Source organism: Macrobrachium nipponense, chromosome 1 (assembly GCF_015104395.2).
Source record: "Macrobrachium nipponense isolate FS-2020 chromosome 1, ASM1510439v2, whole genome shotgun sequence".
Classification (NCBI taxonomy): Eukaryota; Metazoa; Arthropoda; class Malacostraca; order Decapoda; family Palaemonidae; genus Macrobrachium; species Macrobrachium nipponense.
The window spans coordinates 152,302,831-152,310,330 of record NC_087200.1 but is presented as its reverse complement, the minus strand read 5'-3'; the positions used below and the strand labels follow the sequence as shown (position 1 = coordinate 152,310,330).

Sequence of the window (7,500 nt, the reverse complement as noted above, 5' to 3'; positions counted from 1 at the left end):
ACAGCATCAAGACCCACATCAGTTCGCCAACAGGCTGCTCTACCACTCCACAACATCTCCACAAGCAGACATGGGTAATTCCACCAGCAACAGCGGCGATGAAACTACGAGTGACAGCTCCATTGAAATTCCGTATGTATATATATATATATATATATATATATATATATATATATATAATATATATATATATATATATATATATATATATATATATCCCACGGCAAAGGAATAATTCAAAAGAAAGCTAGACAAAATCATTAGAACACTGTGAATGAATTGTAAAACTTGCTCCTAAAGATAAGTGAGCACACGATGTTTCCTCGGATAGATTAATAAGTCTTTGAGACATTCTAATCCTTGTAACTCCTTGTAATTGAGTACATACAATATATATGTGCATATGATGTAAATTAAGTTTGTATATGTGTGTGCATACATATATGAATATTGATATATATGTATCGTATGTGTGTGTATGTATATGCTAAAATCCTAAGCACCCCCCATGAAAGATTTCTAGGTCCGCCACTGAATCCTGCATGGCCACTGTTGCATTCTTTTGCACCACAATATATAATTCTTTAAAGTGACTCATTACTCATTTCATGCCACTTATCGCTTTTCTCTTCAAAATAGATCTTATAGTTTTAGTCATAGTGGGTGGAGTGAGCTGGTCGTATTTTGCTCCACTGCTCAGATTATGTGCCTCATTTTCCTTGGATGGCGTCACAATGTGCAACTGAATGCATCTTTTTCCTCATATTTATTGTCAGTACCAGATTTCATACTCGAGCATTTTTTTCTCTCTTTAAAACTTCTGCTGAAAACCCTTATGGGCAGAAGACCACACTGTAAAACCAAGAGTGGTCAAAGGGTCAGTTTTTACCAGATAATATGTAATTGTAATAGCCACAATGTTCTCTTAACTTTTCGAATTTTTCGCGTTTTGTTGGATACGCTTGTCATTCATTATAAAGCCTTAAAATCCAAGTGCAAGAAATTTTAAGCAGTTATGATGTCCGGTAGCGGGAAGCGAACCCGGGTCCCATAATCAAAACGAGGTCACGTCGCCGACCTGACCACGAGAATGGAAGGGTAGTCATTGAATAAATATGTCGAATTCGTAGATTGTTCACCATAACAGTTTTTGGCTAAGTAGGGCACTAGTTAACTAACAGTTTTTTTATGTCTGATTGTGTTTCAAACATAGAGGGTATACGTATATATATACCTGGAGTTGCGATCTGTACAGCAGTACTGCATAGTTTGGTGGTCTTTCACCAGGGTAGCGCTACAGAGCCTTGTGGCATCTTTAAAGGTCTGGTGACATGCAAGTTGAACCTGAAATTAGTGCAGTTGTGAATTTCCTTTATCATTAATGTTTAATGACTACCTGTTTAGCAAATGTTTAGGTTTTAGTGAATGCTTTGTCAATTTTAGTGAATGTTTAGTAGGTAATTATTCAGTTTAGTGCATAGGATTTAGTCAATGTATTGTGAATGTTTATAGCGTAAGTATTCAGTGAATGTTTAGTGAGTTTTTAGGGAGTTTAGTTAATGTTTTTTGAATGATAGTGAATGTTTAGTGTGTAAGTATTCAGTGAATGTTTACTGAAGGTTTAGTGCATGTTAGTGTTTAGTGAACGTTTAGTAAGTATTCAGTGAATGTTTAGTGAGTGTTTAGTGAATGTCTTGTGAATGTTAGTGTTTTGTGAATGTTTGGTGTGTCAGTGTTTAGTGAGTGTTTAATGAGTGATGAATGGATGTTCATTCATTGTTTAGCGTTTAATGAGTGTTTAGAGGTTTAATAAGCATTTAGGGTTTAGTGAGTATTTGGTGTTTGATGAGTGTTTAGGGCTTAGTGAGTGTTTAGTGTATAGTGAGCGCTTAGTGAATCTTAGAGTTTATAGTGAGTGTTTAGTGTTTTATAAGTGTTCAGTGAGCATTTAGTGTATAGCGAGTGCCTACAGAGTGTTGAGTATTCAATGAGTGTTTAGTGTTTTGAGTGTGAGTGTATGCTAAGTATGTGTGTTTAGTGAGTGTAAGTGTATAGTAAGTGTATTTAGTGAGTATAGGTGTATTGTGAATGTTAGTGTTTAGTGAGTATAAGTGTATTGTGAATGTTAGTGTTTAGTGAATATGAGTGCATTGGGAATGTTAGTGTTTAGTGATTGTACATCACTGTTTAGTTAGTGTGTAGTGACTGTAAGCAAGAAAGATCCTGTAATTTCCAGGGACCAATTATGCAAGACACTGCTTAGATTAAAGAGCAGATGCTTAGGCCTTGACCACAGTGGTTGGAGTGCTTAGGCCAACCAGTTTGTGTAAGGATAATTTTAGTAAAAAAGATAAAAAATAATAGTAATAAAATATAGCACTGTGAACTGGACTGAGACCTTTCAATATGGCCGCCCGAGGTCACGCGCTTGGCATCAAGGAGATCGCCATTCCAGTGATTGACGCTCTATGGTTTCGAACGACAGTATCGTAGAAAACTTCCATGATCCAAAATGAAAGATTCATAATATTCAAAACTGTGAAATGAGAAACCTTGGACAATGGCATTGTTTCGTGCCGCTAAATGTAACATTACCTAATACTGAGTAATATATATATATATTTAAAATAGTATTGCCTTTAAATGTTAAATATCAGGAGAGACACCATCAGTGATGGGGTTCTTTGAAGCCATCGTCGCCTAGAAGTTCTGTGATCAAGATTTTGATGTGATGGTGTTCGGCCTAAATGTATTTTCGCATCTTAGAACATTAATACTCTTGTGTGCTAATCGTGCAACTGGCGTTGAAATACTGAGATTTTGCCATTTTCCTTGAAATCTGCGTACTGTAGTTTCCCTAATCAACACCTTTCGGAGCTTCGATGTAACTGAGAATCTTGGAACTGTAGTAGTAGTACAACTTAAGATTTGGTGGCTTTGACGTCGCAGTCGCAACTAATATGATATTATATAAGACCGTTTCATGAAGACGAGTTTCTATCGCATGCAGTGGTACCCAGCTTTTTTTTTTCTGTAAATCAGAGACGTTGTGGTCTGATTAGTAGGAAAAGTGGGGTTCATTCTATATCGTACCCTGTCTTTGTCGGACCTCCTGAAAGTTGCTGTATCCGTGATGTCATTTGGTAGTAGATTTGGTTGGTTTGCGACATGCGTGCATGTTTGTGCTGTAGGTACATGTGTTTGTGCTTGAGACTGATTAAAAAAAGGAATAGTTCAACATATTACAACATTTTGCTACACAGTAAAAGGGCTTCACTACACGCAATCAGTCTTTTAAACTGTGGTGTATGCATGAAAGGAAGTCCTTTAGTTTTCGTGTGAGTTGTGGCTAAAAGGGGAAAAGTTTGAACGTCATAACCTTTGAATGTATTCAGAACTGGAAATGTGATTGTGGCGTATCAGTTTTTACCAAATATCAATTTTTACCATAGTTTGAAAATTATTCTTTTATTGTATTTATTCATTTCATAAATTCATTGACACATTCATCTCAAACCATCGCTGAATAATCATCCCTCGGAATCCTAGGCATGGCTTCAAGCTTAAATTTCATATTCGATTCCATTCTATAATTGTGGAATTCTCCCTGGTTTCCGCTTCTGTTTTCCCAGATTCCTCTGATGTTCCCCTCCGCGAAGGCGAATTTAAGATTCTGATGCTTTATCCCAGGGCCCAGGGGACATCCGGCGATTCGGTCCATGGACAGTTACAGTAAGGATCCTGAATAGTTGACCAGTTGATTCGTTCTCTTAGTTAAGTATGATTTCTTCCATCGAATTTCAAGTTATCCTTTTTTATGGCTCCTTATTTGCTTGTGTGACTCAGCTACCACTTTTAGGTGGATTCTCAGTGTTTTTTGTCTCCATGCACCTGAGAGGGGAGTCCCTCTCCCGACTCGAACAGAGTCATCCCACATAGGTAATGTGGGACGCAATCTTGAGCACGTCATACCCGGCTTGCAACAAGCAAGGCCATTATGTTCGGGGCACTTGAACTTTGCCAAATCGCCCAACCTTGGAGGTTCAAGGATTAGCTTCGTATAACGTCGTGTCTCATTAACCAATAACCGTTATACCTTAATGTGATTAAGACCGTGGGAACGATTAAGAAGAAAACACGAAAGTGGAAATTCTGACGAAAAAAAATCATGGTTAGATAAGGCTCCACGGCTCAGCAGAAGAACGCTCGTAAGCGTCAGAATGCTTCGTAATTCTCCGTCTTACAAGAATAATACGTAAGGAAGAATGCTGTGCTGGCAGTTAGGGTGAACGACTGATTGTAAAAAGGTTGATAAATGGTAAACTACTTGAAAAGCAACAATCGCGTTCACAGTACAAGAAAAAAAGTTAAGAATAAATAAAAAGTTTCAATTTATATTTCGTTTCTTTTCTTTTCTTTTTTCATGTAAAGAGGAACCCAACAAAAAATGAGACCAAATGATGTTTAAAGATTGTAGGTAATTTCATGCTGCAGCTTAAGTAAAATAACAAAGGAGGTCCCAAGAATTGAGATATTATAGATATAAGAGTTGTCTTAAGATTTTTTTGAGAATTATCATCTAGGTTTTCTTGGGTTAATTCTGTCGTCATTTATAGATCTGTGATTTCAAAAGGCCAGTCAGAAATAGTGCCCACGTCTAGTGCTCTCTGAACTAAATATCTTACCTGTTTTTATGCTTAAACTGAATTTCTTATTCCTGCTTGGGCGCAGCTTGCACGTCGGAACTTTCAGATTATGTACGCTTGAGGAAATGCTACTCTTTGCTTTTACGTCAGCAAAGGGAAGTACCCGAAGCAAGAGTGATACACCTTCCCCCGGCTGAGCGCTGCCCCCCCACACTAAACCCCCCCCCCCCCTTCCATTCTTTACTCTCAGCCCAGCACCACATGCAACTAGACGAACACACACACACACACACACACACACACACACACCGCACCGCAATTCTTAACCTGTCAAATGTTTGATCTCAAGCGTCCGATAATTGTGAGCAAGGAAGTTCTCCCCAAGGTCGGTGGTGACCACAGAGGAGGATACCCTTGACACTGACATAGACACAGCAACAGGCCCAAAACAGACTTAAGCCCTGTTCTTTATAGTAGACATTGTTTGCAAACTAAGTTTGCGAACAGTTTCCAAACATTGTTTGCAAACAATGTTTCCTATTGTGGACAGGCCTTTAGCAAAAAGTATATAAATGAAAACATAAAACTAGTCGCTTTTTCCAATCCCTCATCGTCGGATTTTCCACATTTGGAAGGCGCTACAAAAGATCCAGAATGATGCTTTGTATTGTTACATATTCGCCTTGTCTTCTTAAAAAGAAAAAAATCATAATTTTTCATTAACAGGTTTGCGTGCGTGTGAGTCGGCTATATTTATCAGAAATCAGGGTGACCGGATATCCTTGAACGTTATGTAGTGTGAAGCAAATTTCAAGGTTGAAAAGATGTAAACAAACATTCTGGAGAGTCCACAAATACATGCGCCTCCTGCATTCAGTCACGTTTAGGCTTTTTGCCCACTTTTCCAAAATCATTTGTTGATAAGGGGCTACCGGCTGACCTTTGTTTCAAGATGTAATTATCCTATTGTAGTTATTACTTTTCAGATATTTTGTTTTGCTGATATACTGTCGCTAGCTATACTCAAATACCGTCTCTTCCAGAAGACAACGGAATATGTATACGTGTGTGTGTATAATATATATATATATATATATATATATATATATATATATATATATATATATATGTGTGTGTGTGTGTGTGTGTGTGTGTGTGTGTGTGTGTGTATAAAAATCATCTTCCAGGCTCGATGACTTTGTTATTTCGATGCTATCTTAATATTTAGAAATAATAATCATGTACGTACGTAGGTGTGTGCGTCGTGTGTTGTAAACTGAGTGGTGCTCCTCAGCACGTAAGCCATCAGTCACAATAGTAAACCGGTCCGGCGATAGTCAGGTCTGCCATCTCACTCTGGCATTTCCACAGAACGAGGTATCTATCTATTGAACTGAGTGCTGTTCTGTGGCACTGCTGCTACTTCATAGTCACGCTAGGCTGCGAATTTATCACTGTTATGTAACGCTAGGCTGCAAATTGTCTGCGAGCGCCTCAGCGGCGTGGTTGGTATGGTATTAGCGTGCCACCTCGGTGGTCGCGGATTCGATTCTCGGCCATTCCATTGAGGAGTGAGAGATGTGTATTTCTGGTGATAGAAGTTCACTCTCGACGTGGTTCGAAAGTCGCGTAAGGCCGTTGGTCCCCTAGCTGAATAACCACTGGTTCCATGCAACGTAAAAACATCATACAAATAAACAATACAAAAACGAATTGTCTGCATCGTAAAAGCGCCACTCCTTCGGCTCTGTTTCCGTCGCACTACTACCTGTTCTGATCTACGAAGAGATCTTTTCCCACTTCCAGACCTGGACAGTAGAGAGGGAAAAAAGACCTCGACACGATTGGTGCGGACATATGAATGATCTCCGTCTTCGAAATGGATGATAATCTATCGCAAATAAAAACGGCGCTCTCACTAAATTTAAGGTTCTTTATCAAATAATACAATCGAGTTTTACATGATACTTTCATTAAAATATAAAGCTGCATTTTATACTTATTTATAATTATTACAAACGCTCTTTTAATTACTGCCTGAGTAATCAATGCAACTGCTTTTACTAATTTTACTATTATGACTTCCGATAATACGGGATTGCGATTTCCTTGTGCTGCTAGAGCAGATACGACACTCCCTTTGGTGATAACTTCTTCTTTTTAATGGTTCCTTTTTTAATATTGTTCATTTAAATATGCTTTAACTTTTTAGATTTTTTATAACGTTTCCTTTATCGTATTATGTTGGAAAACCTGGTTCCATGGAGGCCACTCTCTCTTCCTGTAACCCACATCAGCATTTGTAAAAGAAATTAGCATATTGCAGCATCTGCCTTAGACACAGGACGCCGCCATGCTTTTTTTTAAATAAAACGAGCACACCTGGTTCATAAACAACAATAGCGGCGTAGATGCTTTTTTTTTACTGAGGGCTGTACCTCGTATTTGCATGTCCTTGTTTTCTTGGTCACAGTAAACAAAAAACATGAATGTGGAACACAAATGATCAAATAATAGGGAAAGGTTGTCTTTTATGTCTATGGGAAATGGCTTTTCGGAAAACATAGGCGTCGGAATGTGAAGGACATCCATGGGATGGTGTGGTGACGACAAATTTGAAGGGAGTCGAGAAGTAAGAAAAATGACAGCTGTGTTTGATGGCTTTGGCATGGAAATTCATTTCGGACAGTTTGTTCGAAGGCCCAATCTTTTGGATTGGGATTGAATGTGATGTTAATCAGAAGCTCGTTTAGGTCTTTGCTGAGTGAAGTAGGATGCAGCTAGAAAAGGAATGTGCAAAGAAGTGAACCCCTTTCAGGGTTGCATGTTGTTCCGAAGACGACATCAGACAAGG

The 7,500-nt window shown here is 38.5% G+C and overlaps 1 long non-coding RNA gene across 1 annotated transcript in view; it reads left to right on the top strand.

Annotated features, from left to right (window-relative positions):
* LOC135220306 (uncharacterized) overlaps nt 1-4,370 on the top strand; it is a 233,735-nt gene extending 229,365 nt beyond the window's left edge. Inside the window, exon 3 of the long non-coding RNA XR_010315648.1 lies at nt 3,633-4,370. This is a non-coding gene — a long non-coding RNA (uncharacterized LOC135220306). The remainder of the gene's footprint in view (nt 1-3,632) is intronic.
* Nucleotides 4,371-7,500: the final 3,130 nt, after the last annotated feature.